We start from the raw sequence: 14,835 nt of genomic DNA, 5'->3' as shown, positions 1-14,835 counted from the left end.
TACTGAATCCCTTGGATCTGGGCCAGCTCACAAGTCCATGGAAAGGGGATTTGCTTGCACTGAAATTAATCAGAAATGAACTCATGACATTCAGAGCTGGCAAAACTGTAAGTATTAGCTACTTAATTTTCTAAAAGCATAGATTCTTTACCTCAAGAAGCGATGATTATCATAAGAACTGCTGGAATCCAAAAATAGGGACACCTTCAAAAGTGCAAATGGCAGTCATGCCCTTTGCTCCTATTAATATTCTCTTTAAATGTTCCCTTTAATAATACACTTTGGTTTTGTAGTGGGGGAGCCATGATCAACTGAAAAAATTGGAAGATTTTCCCATTTTAAGTCATGGCAAATGCCACAGCTTTATAATGTAATTTCTTAAGAATACAACAATATACTGATACCGTGATAATGTGATACTGTAATATTTTACAATCTTCAAAGAATGAACCAAATACCATTGTGCTTGTGTTTGCAGGTAAGGATATTGAAGACGGAATTTCTTATAGTCACAAATTAAACCATTGGCAATGCCTGGAACAGAGTCCTCTCCTGACTTACTGTGAACCACTGCACTATGCTACCTCTTGGCCTGATTTAAAAAGCCACCCTCAATCTCGGAAGACAGCTTTGTAAAATACAATTTCGCAAAAAATTCATGTCAGGGTGTCAAATGCAGTAGTTGTAACTCCATTTTTTTCCGTTCATCCTGTTTCTTGGGTTTTTGATTTAGCAGTATGGTTTGGGATTAGCTCTTGAGAACCTTGAGTTTCAGCCAAACATGGATTATGGATCAGATAATGCTTATTACAATTAATAACACAGCCAATAATATTGTAAATCAAGAATTTATCAGGGAATTAATATTATCACTGAAAGCTGGAAAAGCTTTCAGTTTTGTAAAAACACAAAATCCCTAACTAGGAACCAAACTATGAAAAATAAAGGATTTAAGCTAAGCAGTATGTGTTCTGAACAGAGCTGGATGAAAAATAAATCTGCCTAAGGATCACAAATTGGTCACTCCATAACTATACAGAAATAGAGAATAAGATTTGGGAAATATATGGATGCTGATACTTTTTTTTCTGGATGAGATTCCCAATTTAAATGCAGAGTGCAAGTAATCCCCATCAAGATGTAGCCTTCATATTCAGAGGAGATTTGAGGCAAATTTCCCACTTTCCAGAAATAGTCTTAGCAGTGATCTTGGTTAAGAAGCAAAGATTTTAATTTGCCTTTGCTCTTTCACTTCTTATGAATATTTATGAAACAAGGTGGAATCTGGAGTTTACTTACTTTCCTGTTAAATGGAGCATACTTATCATCAGACTATAAAATTACACATATGATCTATTTTTTATTGGCTGACTCTATACAAAGTCGTAGAATCATGGAATCATAGAATGGTTGGGGTTAGAAAGCACTTTCAAAAGTCATCTAGTCCAGCAGTCAGCAGGGAGATCCTCCACTGGATCAGGTTGCTCAGAGCTTTGTCCAGCCTGACCTTGATGAGAAGGAGCCTCAACTACCTCCCTGGGCAAGCCATTCCAGTGTTCCACCAGCCTAATGCTAAAGAACTTGTTCCAATCTAAATCTACTCTTCTCATGTCCAGCTTCTCATCTAGTAGCACACCCAAGTCCTTTTCTGCAGAGCTGCTCCCTATCTCATCATCCCTCATCCTGTGTTTGGATCTAGGGTTGCTCCGACCTAGGTAAAGGACCTTGCTCTGTACCTTATTGAACCTCATGAGATTCTCCTCCACAGTAGGGATTAAGCACAGGAGGGAATAAGAAAGCAATGATGTACAAGGGCCTGGTGTTTAGACCTGTAACTAGGTAAACCTCTGCCCACACCAAGACTTTGATGACTTGGACACAATTAACAAAATATCTATTCTATATTTAGTGCCTTGCAATACATCATTCAGGATCGATTGGAAGAGGTGGATATCTAAATATGTGTAATATCATAGCTTTTCAAAGCTTTTCTTTGTTCTTCCCAGTGTAAGATCTAGTGGTCAGGAATCCATATGAATGATAAGGTTGAGTTAGAATGTAAGAAGAAAGGTAATGATGACAGTTTAATGATTTGCTGGACTCTCTCTGAAAACTTCTCTTTCCAATCACAGACAAGACATTCCAGGTGTAATATTTTGGAAAACGGGTAAATTTTTTATGCTATGCCAAAATTTCAAAACTGACCTCTGAAATACAGGCAGAAACAAATATTTTGACTGAAAGTGTGAGCTTCTATGTGCTGAACTACAATATTTTAAAAAGTATTTTTGTCACATTTAATTTAATGAAAAATTATAAACTGCTTATGGCCATTGTGCAAACAGAAAAATGTAACATCTAAATTAGGTATTCAATTATTTTCTCTAGTATCCTTATACATCTGCTGATTATATGGTAATAGTTTTTCATCTCTAGTTACTGCATATTGTTTAAAATTATTACATTGGAATTTGTTTGTCCAAATGAAAATTAAAAGTAAATGATGAAACCAGAAGTGACCACAATGTTACTCTTTGCAATAAACCTTCCAAACAGCAAGACAAATTATGCGGAAAACATTAAATCTTCAAACAGACAGATTCTGATCTGTACTTCTCATTCTTCTAATCTGAAGGAGCAAATGGTAGCTAAGTCATTAACTGTGGAAATGTTTCAACAAGTTGAACACTTGTTCACATTTCTTTGACTTTCTCAGGCACTTGAATTGTTGGTGTGGTCTGTGAAATATGGAAAAACCTGTAAATATTTTCAAAGCAAAGTTATGGTGTATTAAGATAAGCTTACTGCCCCAGTAATGCACTTAGACAGCTTCAGGAGCAGAGTGACTGAAGAGCAGTAAACTGGTGTTTGAACAGAGCAGGCACCCAAATATATGTGCATCTGATTTTTGTGGATCTAAAGGCACGCAATGCTTTGCAGGTCTCTTGAACCCTTAGACATATGAGGCATGAATTATAAACATTCAGTGGATATTTTCACAGTATTATCTTCTGAACACTATCATAATTTTCTCCTGTTCCCAGCAAAAATATCAAGCTAGCAGAGAAGTGCTCTAAAACAAATGGAAAACAAAATAAAAATGAAAAAAAGAAAGCTTAGTAAGGCAGTAGCTGAGTCCGTACTACCTTATTGTAAAATACATTAAATTTAAAATTACACCATAGCATCACCATCTTTAAAAAATTAAATGACTTCAGCTAGAAACAGCACTTCAGGGTTTTTTTTTCAGTCTTTTTTTATGAAAAGACATGTTGGAAAACAACCTTTTTTTAGAATAGGATTTTAACTCAGTAGTTTGAAAGTTCTTTATAGAAGTTCATAGAATAAGTCAATAAAATAAATAAAATGTTGCCATGGCATCTGATGCTAAAATCTCCATAATACAGGTTCTTAGTAAAATCTACCTTGATTTTCTGTTTAAGCTAAATTCAGAAGGATTTCTTCAAACATACGTAAGACTGCAAGTGTGAATCACTTCCACTTAGTATCTGGAAAGAAGCAAGAAACAATTGGTCTTAAATGAAAAAAAAAAAAAGCCAAACAAAAAATCAGTCTGAAATAAGTTATCGACATAAGAAAAAGAAACTGGACACAGAAAATCATCATTAATAAAATGGGAGTTTTAGCCAAAGATATTCTGGAGTGGAGTTAAGATAACACGAATGAAAACAAGAATGGTTCCTCCAGTTTGCATCTGGGTCAGGTAGATCTCAACATATCTAACCAGTTCTTGTGGCATCACTCTCTGATCAATCCAAGGAAAAGAGGAACTATCCAGTAAACTTGTCATACAGACGCATGTGTCCATCCTTTTGGGGCCTTATTCACCCTCAAAGAGAATTTACTTTAAAGCAACAAAGCCACAACTCCTGAGTTTGGAAAGCTTTAAGAACATATTATTTGGAACATAATTTAAACTTAGGAAGAGAATGTGGAAATTTTGTATTCAGTTCTGGGCCCCTCACTACAGGAAGGCCTTTGAGGTCCTGGAGCGTGTTCCGAGAAGGGCAATGAGGCTGGTGAAGGGTCTGGAGCACTTGGCCCACAAGGAGCGTTTCAGGGAACTGGAGTTGTTCAGTCTGGGGAAGAGGAGGTTGAGGAGAGACCTCATAACTCTACAACTACCTGCCTCTTCTCTTGGTGGCAAGTGACAGGACTACACACATCTCTGAAGGGACCAAGACAGAGAGTCATGAAAGCTGGAGAAGGAATGTTTGCACAATGTGTACTTATATGCACAATGACAGAAAAGGAAATAAGACAATTAGATGATTTGTATATTAAAATTATCAATAGGGTTTTAAATGGGTTTAAACCCATTTAAACCACCACACTACTACAGAGTAGTTGTAATCATAGAATGATTTAGTTTGGAAGGAACCTCCACAGGTCATCTAGTCCAACGTCCTGCAGTCAGCAGGGACATCTTTGACTAGGTCAGGTTGCTCAGAGCCTTGTCAAGCCTCATCTTGAGTATCTCCAGGGGTGGGGCCTCAACTACCTCGCTGGGCAACCTGTTTCAGTGGTTCAGCACCCTCACGATACAGAACTTGTTCCTAACACCCAGGCTAAACCTTATCTTCTCTAATTTCAAACCATTGCCCCTCATCCTATCACTGCAGGACTTTGGAAACAGTCCCTCTGCAGCCTTTCTTGTAGGTCTCCTTCAGGGGGGTTAAAAAAGGTTAAAAAAAAAAAAAGACCGGAAACTGGATTAAAACTCTTTAAAGATTCCATCTGATAATTAAACCCAACGGCTAAATAAGAATGTTTTAGTGATTCTGTTATCTAGAATCCACACAAAATGATCTGACCTCTGAACAGAAATCCTGTTAATTAATCTCATTCAGCAAGATGCTTAGCAGGTAAGTAGCTCCAAGCAACCAACAATATAAATACAGTCAGCACATTCATTATTGTGTCGATGTGAGCTGAAATCCCCCCCCACACTGACAATAACCAGGCTAGCCCAGTCTGGAAGCAAATGAAGGCTGTATTTACAAGCAGAGAAATGCAATGAATATGTACAAATATACAAAATTCACAACATTTACAAATATATACAATCAACAGAAAAGCACAACCAATCTCCCTTTGCTTCCCCCCAGGGGGACCCTTCCCAAAGGGGCCTCCCTCTCCCAGGAGCTTCCCCCCCAGACCCCCCTTGGACAGAAAGCAGAGTTAGAGCAGAAAGTTGTTAACTTAGCTGCCAAGGTCAGTGTGTTATCTTCAGCCAGAAGAGAAGAAGAAACAGCAGCCAGACAGCCCAGCAACTGCCCCCACTGCCGAACGCAGAATGTGCAGAGTGCCTACTTTGTTTTGGGTAATAGTTCTTAAACATTTCTATCTATCCAATGGAAGTATTTAGAACAATCGTTATTTTGCTTTCTTACACCCAATAGTGACTTCTTTACACTCTTTCTCTGTTCTGAACTTTGCAAGGAAAAATTAAAAAGACAGTTTCAAACCACCACAATTATATAAGTAGTTCTAGATATTAATTATTGTAATGCTTAGTACCATTCCAACTTCTTTCTTGATACTGAAGAAATATGTATAGGCTGAAACAGTGATTGCACAGTACACTTAGCTAGTAAAATTGTCTTCTTGATACCGGATTTTTACTTCTCAGATGAATAGGTGCAAAGGTCCACAGTTATTAGAAAGGTCCAGAGTTATTAGAGCAGTTTCACTAGCACCAAGGAGACAGTTTCCCTCGAGCTACTGCAATGACATCAGTGGTTAGTCTGTTTTCAGAATCTTACAGCAATAGTTTTAGTTTATGCCTACAGAATTTGGGAAAAGTCTTGACAAAGAAAATCCTACAGCAAATGCTTTGGAAAACGAAATCCTTTTTTTCTTCCATCTTTCTGGGCACATGGAAACAAACTACCCCACAGTGCAACAGAACTCGTGGTCAGCAGCCTATTTACTTGCTTTGAAAGTTGGTCAGAATTTCAGTGAAAGCATCATAGGATCTTTCTGTAATAAAAATTCCTAGGATCTCTGTCTTACACAAAATGAAATATTCCCAAATCTATGCCACTTGTATTTACAATGTAGTGTAAGAGCACATGTGGGGCGAGGTTGGAGATCAAAATCACTGGTGATCCACTTCTTCTGCCTTCACAAGTGCTCTAAATGACTGCTCTGAGTCAAGCTTTGGAAGCATCTTGTGCTTTTGAGTATTTGTTGTTGTCACACCTAGGAACGAGTCTTAAGGACAGGTTCAGAAAGTCTGCAACTGCTTCAGTAGCCTCCAAGGAAGCCATCGGCCTGTGAAGCCATACTGGTCAATGTGGGTAGGCTACACTGCATAATATCTGTGTCCTGCTGTCACCTGTCACAGCAATACAAAGTCTTCCTCCTTTCATTCCATCACTTTTGCCTTTCCTCTGCACATATGTGAAACTGGGAGTCCAGCACCATGCCATCCACTATTACATTTCATCTGGGAATAAGCTCTCCTGGGAATTATTGCCAGTCAGCTGCTGCATGGTATGTCAACCTACTGCAGCTATCAAGCTAGCGCAGATAACACAAGTGCACTTATCCTGGAAGAAGCAGATGCCCACTTCCAACCGTTCTTCCACCAACATCACTGCCTCCTCTCTCCTCCTATGAGCTTTAGAAATATTTCTAGAAATATCCTGAGAAGCTGCACTGGAGTGCAGCTTGGACTCACACCTCTGAATGGCAGACAGAGGAGAGAAAAAGCTTTTTCATAGCAGCTTCTTCTGGCTTCTGTGTCCTGAAGGAGATTAAATGGGCAAGTACTTCTGCCTGCACAATGCAATGGCTGTAGAAACAGCTTGGGAGATTGCCTGTGGTCCAGGGCACTCATGTCAGATGTAAACAAGGACATTGATCCTCAGCATCACATTGGGGAATGTAATTAGTATTAAATAAAAAAGGTAGAGGCAAATTAATTCTATACAAAGGGACGTTAAAATATCAGAACTGTTTTGAATGGGAGCTGTTTTACAAGTGGATATACAGAAAATAAATTGAACATGGCTATCTTCCTTTTGCCAACTTAAATAGTAAATTTAAAGAGAATGAACTGAAAAGTGACGGAAATAAATTGTTTTTATAAAACCGGGGGTGGGGTGGGGGGGTGTTGCTCACCACCACAGATTATCACTGAGACTTAACAACAAAGCAAAGAAGTTTAGCAAATTAAAAGTATAATAGTAACAACTGAAGGAAAAAACATCCTTCAGATGAGGTAGTATCACAACCTAATGAAGGTTAAGAGGAAACTTCCTCTAATTTAAATTCATCTTTAATTGCCACTCCTGGGTTTCCTGCCCTTTTCTCTGAAGCATTTGACATTGCTTGTGTTGATCAGCAAGGAGCGCCTAAGCTCACAGCATCCTATTCTGCAAAGCAAGAGCACCACCTTAAAAAACACACCAGATTTCTGCATTGTAACATTGTAAAGTATATCAGAAGAAATACCCACTAGGAAAATTAATCATAGACTCACTAAGGCTGGAAAAGACCTCCAAGACTCCAACCATAACCCGACTACCATGACCACATCTACAGCTTCTTGAAAACTTCCAGGGATAGTGACTCCACCAGCTCCCTGGGCAGCCTGTTCCAGTCCTTCACCACTCTTTCAGTAAAGAATTTTCTCCTAACGTCCAATCTAAACCTCTCCTGGCACAGCTCAAACCAATTTCCTCTCATCCTATCACTGGTTTCTTGGGAGAACAGACCAACACCAGCCTCCTTTCAGGGAGTTGTAGAGAACAGTAAGATCTCCCTTCAGCCTTCTCTTCTCCAGACTAAGATTTGTGTGTGTGTATTGGTAACTCTGTGACTTGGCAGCATGTTGTAGATTGTCCTGTATCAGTCTTTCCTCAGGCTGCAAAAGGACTATTCACCAGTACCACTCTACTGGTCATGGCAAAATGTGAAAGACAGAAAAGGCAGCATGCAGGGATGCAGGATGCAGAGAATAAAAGCAAAGACAAAGTTGTAGTACTGATTTTCTTTGGAATGCTTTTATCCAGCTGTCCCAAATGACCGTCTTAAACAGCAGCAGGGCAATGGAAAATATCCTTTCATTTTCAGAATAAATTACATATGACTCAAGATGTGCAGTTTAAAGAGCTCCTTGTTTGAGTATTTGAAGAGTTCTGTATTTGTTGTGTATTCAATGTTTAAATAATCATGTTGAAGTTGTTCCCTGATGGCTGTCCTTTGTGACTTACAGAAATGATATTCCACAATCTTTTTCTTCAAGCAAAATTTATATGCATTATTTCAACCAATGGAGCTTGGCTTCTTGTATTCTTATGACAATATGAATGCAGCTTATCTAGTGAAATTCCTACCTCACTAAAAGGATGATGAACTCTCACCCCCTGCTTCTCCTGCCATGTCAGTAGGTTAGCAATATTTTTATCACTTTCTGCTCTAAAATGTTTCCTTATTAAAATTATATTTCACTAAAATGTTCTAATGTACCACTGGGGGAACTTTCAGTATTATCCTAGACTGAAAGTGTATTCTGATTTGTTAATCACTGGGAGAATACAGAAACCCTTCAAATTCCCAGACAAATGGTAGAACAAAACTACAAAAATAATATTAATAACATCAATCAAATGCTGCCAAAGCCACTTTATAGTTACCACAACTAACAAATTCACAAACCATTGACATTAAGAAGTTTGTTTGTGCCAATTAACTTTGTCTTTTACAATGCTTGGCCAAACCCAGGATTTTAAAGATTACAATAATTCCTCCTAAGGGCAAACTAGGAATGGAAGTATACTTCATCAGAGGCTTACATTAGTGGTTCCAGAATCTCACAGCAATTTTTTTTTTAAATTTACTTACTGACAGTTTTACTTCCTGATAAATACATAAATTTTATTATTTAAGAAAGTGTATTTCAACTTCCTGCAAACCACTTACCACATACTGACTCTAACTTGAAGGTTGAAAAAGATGACACCAAACTGTGTGGTGGTAGGGACTCACTGGAAAGAACGGATGACATCCAGAAGGACCTTGACAGGCTTGAGAAGTGGGCCCATACCAACTGCATTGGTTCAGCAAGTAAAAGTACAAAGGCCTGCATCTGTGTTGGGCCAGTTCCAGGCACAAATCCAGGGTGCACAGTGGGTTGAGAGTAGGTGCTGGCTGATGAGAAGCTCACCATTAGCCAGCACTGCCCTCATGCAGCCCTGAAGCCAGCTGTGTGCTGGGCTGCATCAAGAGGAGTGTGGTCAGCAGGGCAAGAGAGGGGATTCTGCCTCTTTACTCTGCTCTTGTGAGACCCCACCTTGAGTACTGCGGCCAGTTCTGGTCTCCCCAGCACAAGAAGGACACAGAACTATTGGAGTGAGTCTAGAGAAGGGCCACAAAGATGATCCAAGGAACACCTGGAACACCTCTGCTATGGGGACGGATTGGGGGAGCTGGGGTTGTTCAGCCTAGAGAAGAGAAGACTCAAGGGGGGACCTTAGAGCTGCCTTTCAATACCTGAAGGGATCCTATAGGAAGACTTTTCATACGGGTGTCTAGAGACAGGACAAGGGTGAATGGTTTGAAGCTGAGGGAGAGTAGGTTTAGACTGGATCTTAGGAAGAAGAAGTTCTTCAGTATGAGGGTGGTGAGACTCTGGAATAGGTTGCCCAGTGAAGTTATGGATGCCTCCCTGTGTGTGTTCAAAGTCAGGCTGGATGAGACCTTGAGCAACCAAGTCTAGTTGAGAGGTGTCCCTGTCCATGGCAGGGAGGTTGGACTAGATGATCTCTAAGGTCCCTTCTAACTTGAGCCATTCTAAGATTCATGGCAGAGCAGGCCTCATGCATCTTAGGAAACATTTTGGCCAAATGTTTTACAAGCAAGCCCTCTGACTTTGATGTCTTACATACTGAACTGCTTTGTAGGGTTTGACTGGAAACTCCAGAGACAGGCACTAATCACAGAATCACAGAATGTCAGGGTCTGGAAGGGACCTCAAGAGATCATCCAGTCCAACCCCCCTGCCAGAGCAGGATCACCTACACCAGGTCACACAGGAACTCATCCAGGAGGGTCTTGAATATCTGCAGAGAGGGAGATTCCACAGCCCCCCTGGGCAGCCTGTTCCAGTGTTCTGTCACCCTCACAGTGAAATAATTCTTCCTCCTGTTTCCATGGAACTTCCTATGCCTCAACTTCTACCCATCGCCCCTTGTCCTGTCACTGGGCATTGCTGAGAAGAACCTGGCTCCATCCTCTTGGCACTCACCCTTTATAAATGTTATTATAAACATTAATGAGGTCTATTGCAGGGTGCTCCAAATCCCCCCCACCTTCCCTCATTGTCTCTCAGCAGAGGTCTGAATAGAGGAGACAAGGTGTGAAACACTCTGCCCTGATGACAGTAATCACCACCTGTTGGCCCTGCTGGGTGGAGGCTCCACAGGTATTTACCGGTGGGGAGAAGCCCACTGGCATTTGCAAACGTGATAAGGGGGATATTTCACATTTTGGCTTGAACAGATTGCCTAGGAACATACAAAAGGGTGAGCAGAGAGCAGTCGGGGCTCTCCCTTTCTGCCGCTCTCAATCTCACACGGCTCACCCGTGTTGCGGGGCCCGCTCGTTTCGGCTCTGCCATTTTGGGCGCTCATCTCTCGCCGCTCTTGCTCACTTCCCCCCAGACCACCCCCGAGCCGTGGGACCTGCCTGCCACCGCCAGCCTGGGACCGCTCCTGCTCGGGAGCCTGACAGCAAAGCTGTGAGCCTGCCTGCCTGAGACTTGCCTGCCGTTTCGCTTCTCCCTGGGACCGATTGCGTAGAGCCTGAGCCTCGAACTGGATCACAAATGAACAGTTTCTGGAGCCTGCCAGCAGAGAGAGCGAGCTAGGGACCATCTGCAAATTCCTATTCTGATTCTCATGAGTAAACACGGCCTGCTCATATCTCCCTGAGGGTTAGTGGTTGGCCTTTGGCTTATAAGTGGGTGAAGCTATTTGTATCATAGCCTTCTCCAGTCTCTGAACTCTCTAAATTGTGTCAAAAATTGCCGTTAAGCATCGTGGAAGAATTTGTGACCGAATAGAACCTGTAAATAATTTTTATCATTTTTGTACATAGTTTTGGGGTGGGGTTTTGGGAAAATAAAAATTACTACATTTTTATAATTCCCACCTTGTTAATTTAACCCGAAACTAATACCAGGTCACCCCTCAGTCTCCTCTTCCCCAAGCTAAAAAGCCCCAGCTCCCTCAGTCTCTCCTCATAAGGAAGATGTACCACTCCCACAATCATTCTTGTCGCTCTGTACTGGACTCTTTCCGAGCAGTTAGTCTCTTAGCGTACACACACACATCTTATCCCACAAACTTTTAGACAATTAGACCAGCTATAAAATTAAATATAAGTGCTCATTATCTTAGCTACACAAATCTTTAGTTAATTTTCATGCAGCGTTATGGAATATGGGTCAACCTCATTATTTTCTGTCTGCTGAGGATAATTCCTCCTTGCTGTTCATGAAAGCTGAATGTCATAACCTATGAATTAAAACACTTGCCTTGTATTCTAGCTATTGTGATGATGCAAGGTCCGTTAGAAATAGGACTTTCTGTTCTGTGCCTACAAGTTCAAAGCCCAAGGTAAAACTTCACACTAAAAATTACATGTGATTAAACTGGATTTTGGCAGAGACTCAAACCTAACACGAGGAGTTCAACTCATTAAAAAAATATCAGGCAAGCAGGTGCTCGGCAGTTTTGTTATGGCTGAGTCCCACAGCAGATGGGGGTGAATACTAAGGGGCAGATCTTAGCTGGCATTTATTGACTGAGCTCTGCTGGCTTCAACAAAGCTGTCACAGTTTACATCAGCAGAGATATGCCCTTGAATACCGAATACAAAAAAAACCCCAGCTAGCCAGCCATGGATGTAGAAGCAACAGTCAGAGGTACAATACTGTAATGTAAGACACAAAATTCCACTTGAAAATCTTAACATTTCATGAGGAAAACTACTAGCTCAAATTCCCAAATTCTTTTCAATTTCTGCATTTTTCTCTTTTTATTTGGTGTGTAGATTTTAATTAATAGCTTATTTTTCTTGTTTGAATGGAAAAAGTAAAGACTTTAGGATGTAAACTCATTGAAAACAGTATAAATCCTCCAATATTAATGAAGTTTTATCATGAGTAAGAAGAAAACCGTGGTGTTTTCTAACAAGGCTGAGCAGCAAGAATGCAGCAAGCTTTGGTATTTTGCAGTGGGCTGTACAGTTGTGTACAGGCATTTAAAAATGAGACTTTTAAATGCTTTATAAAAGTAAAACTCAAATTTAAAAGATCTTTATTTCCAAGGACTTTCCTCTATTTTCATAGAGGTCTGGCAGCTACACCAGTGCTGTGTACCTTTTGACAGGCCTATTTAAGTTTTTGTCATCCTTGTAAGGGTGTGCATGCTTCATCTCCCCAAAGTATAAACCTTTGGGGTGAATTACCTAGGCTCTAGACATTAGAAAGCAGGGCACATGGGTACCCTGGTATTGTCAAGGTCATGTCAAGGAAACGGGAAGCAGTTGTAGCTGGTTGACAAGGTGTTGTGCAGGAGAACTCAGTGCAGCACAGGACTGTGTAAGACCACGAACCTCCAGCTGCTCTACATCCTTTCTCTGTGATGGAACCTTTTGTATTCCAGAACCAGCATGGTTTTCCTACATGGATGTGATGGGACTGTGATGAGAAAGTCTGAGAGAGAAGCTGTGGGGCAGTGGGAGGTAAGTGGTAATAAACTGCTTCACAGAGCAGAAATTCATGCCCCAGCCCTGCCTATGCTGTGCTAATTGGAGTAGGAAGATGTTTGACAGGTACAGCCTCCTGCAGCTAAAGGGACTTATGGCTGAAATGTAGTGTTTCAATTGTAAAATTTCATCACTGTGCATGATCTTACACCATAGCACTCCAAATGACAAATTCTGGAATGTGAGTGGAAGTGTTGGAACACGCCAACTTTTCTTCTCAGCAGCGTAAATTTGCACTGCTTCTGGCCACAGTAAGCCAGAGCACCCTACTCAGCACCCTACTGTGGCTGCTGTCAGATTGAAGTAGCCTACAGCAACTTTTACTTGTGCAATGATCCTGTCCTACAAATTCTTAATACTACAGGGGTGAACACAAACCCAGACTAATTGTGAGAACAGGATTGGGAAATGCAGGATTGGGCCCACTGTTCATGCTAACAGAACCTCCTCACACTGACTTACCGTTCTTCTTAATTAACATGACCTTGCAGGTCATCATTTTCAGTTAAGGGAAATGCTTAATGAGCACTCTACTCAGTTGTTCAAAACTAATTGGAGACACTTAAAATCTTAAGAGTTTTTCAGAAGTACCTGCTCTGCTATGCCCCCACAGGCCTGAGACACTAATGCCATTTCTGCAGGAACGTTTGTTCTGGTTTTTTTGGTTGTTTTTTTATTTTTTTTCTCTGATAAGAAAAATGAAGATAATTTGAAGCTTCAGACACTATCTGAAGGGCCTAATTCCTCCCACTCCCCCCTCCAATGTTGTTAAGGAAGCACTGCTTACTCAGAGGCTGAGATCCAAAGTATCTGTTGCCCACTGCCTCACCTTTCTAGTTACTTTTCTAGAGACAATCTGGTTTATTTTGTTGAAAAAAAGCAGAGCCATGACATCATTAAGTCTGAGTCAAGATAGCCTTTAACATTCTGACTGCCACACAGAGTGAGTTTTATTTCACCTTCCAAACCTCAGAAAAGCCACACCAGCTGTCTGCGTACAGTGTTTGCAGGGAGGTTGGCCTGACACTGCTGCTGACATCCCACAGTTTCTGGAACTTCGATCGCAGTGTGTCCCTCCTCATGGTCACTTTGGTTTTCCTATCCTGACTTATAGATTACTTCTGCAATTCTCAATCTATACATCTTTAGCTCCATACAGCCTCAAACTACTGAACCTGCCTGTTCTCCTTCCTGGGAACTGTTGGTGGCCTTGATGAGAAAAGGCCCAAGCAATTATTAGTAGGGAAGCTGCTATGTCTTTCCAATTCATTTAGCCCTTGGTATGAGGTATCCTGAGGCCAGAACATGGTCTATTGCAAGTGATTTCCTTCTTGAGAGATCTTCAGGTCAGGGAGTAGTTCAGAGATATAGGCAGCCACATGCAATTTAAGCTGAGTACACAGCAATTCAGGTGTGGGGTATACCCAACAGGAAAGGCTGGTCACTGTGATTTTACTCTGTGCAATTTCAGCAGCAGTGAGATTACTCTCATCCTATCACTCAGAGCTCTGCTATTTTTGTCCATAACATGTCCTCTTATAGAGAAGTTTATGTCTTGCTGCTTATGTTTAATCTCAGCTGGTCCCTGTTGTGTCCCTGAGCCACAGCAGAGAGCAGAGGAGGAGTCAGGAGGGCCTGGCTCTGACTGAGGTGGTAGTGCTGTAACAAGCCATTACTTCACATCTTCCCTTTTTCCCTGCCCAAGCAGGAAAATTCTGACATCGAACACACTATATTCTTTATGTCTTACACCATATCCACCCCACAGCTGCTCCCATCTCTGATCCCAGCTGTGTTTCTCCTGCTACCTCTAAAATTCTCACTGAGGAAGACAGAGAATGCAACATGGTCACTATCTTGGCTTCCTCTAAGGACAGGGCCTTACATCAAACTGTGCCTCTCATGTGCAAAGGGGAGGAAAGAATCATAATTGACTAACATACCATCAAGAATTTTACCCATCCCACGTCAATGGCAAGACATTCAAATTTCCCCTGGAAACCTGCTGGCATCCACCCCCCTCATGTGCCTGTG

At 41.1% G+C, this 14,835-nt stretch overlaps 1 protein-coding gene across 1 annotated transcript in view; it reads right to left on the bottom strand.

Annotated features, from left to right (window-relative positions):
- Window positions 1–14,835, bottom strand: part of MAGI2 (membrane associated guanylate kinase, WW and PDZ domain containing 2) — a 646,435-nt gene that overhangs the window by 158,996 nt on the left and 472,604 nt on the right. The gene's annotated exons all lie outside the window — the stretch shown is intronic.

Source organism: Indicator indicator, chromosome 3, assembly GCF_027791375.1.
Source record: "Indicator indicator isolate 239-I01 chromosome 3, UM_Iind_1.1, whole genome shotgun sequence".
NCBI lineage: Eukaryota > Metazoa > Chordata > Aves > Piciformes > Indicatoridae > Indicator > Indicator indicator.
Note: the sequence above shows the minus strand (reverse complement) of the source record. Positions and strands in the feature narration are given on the sequence as shown.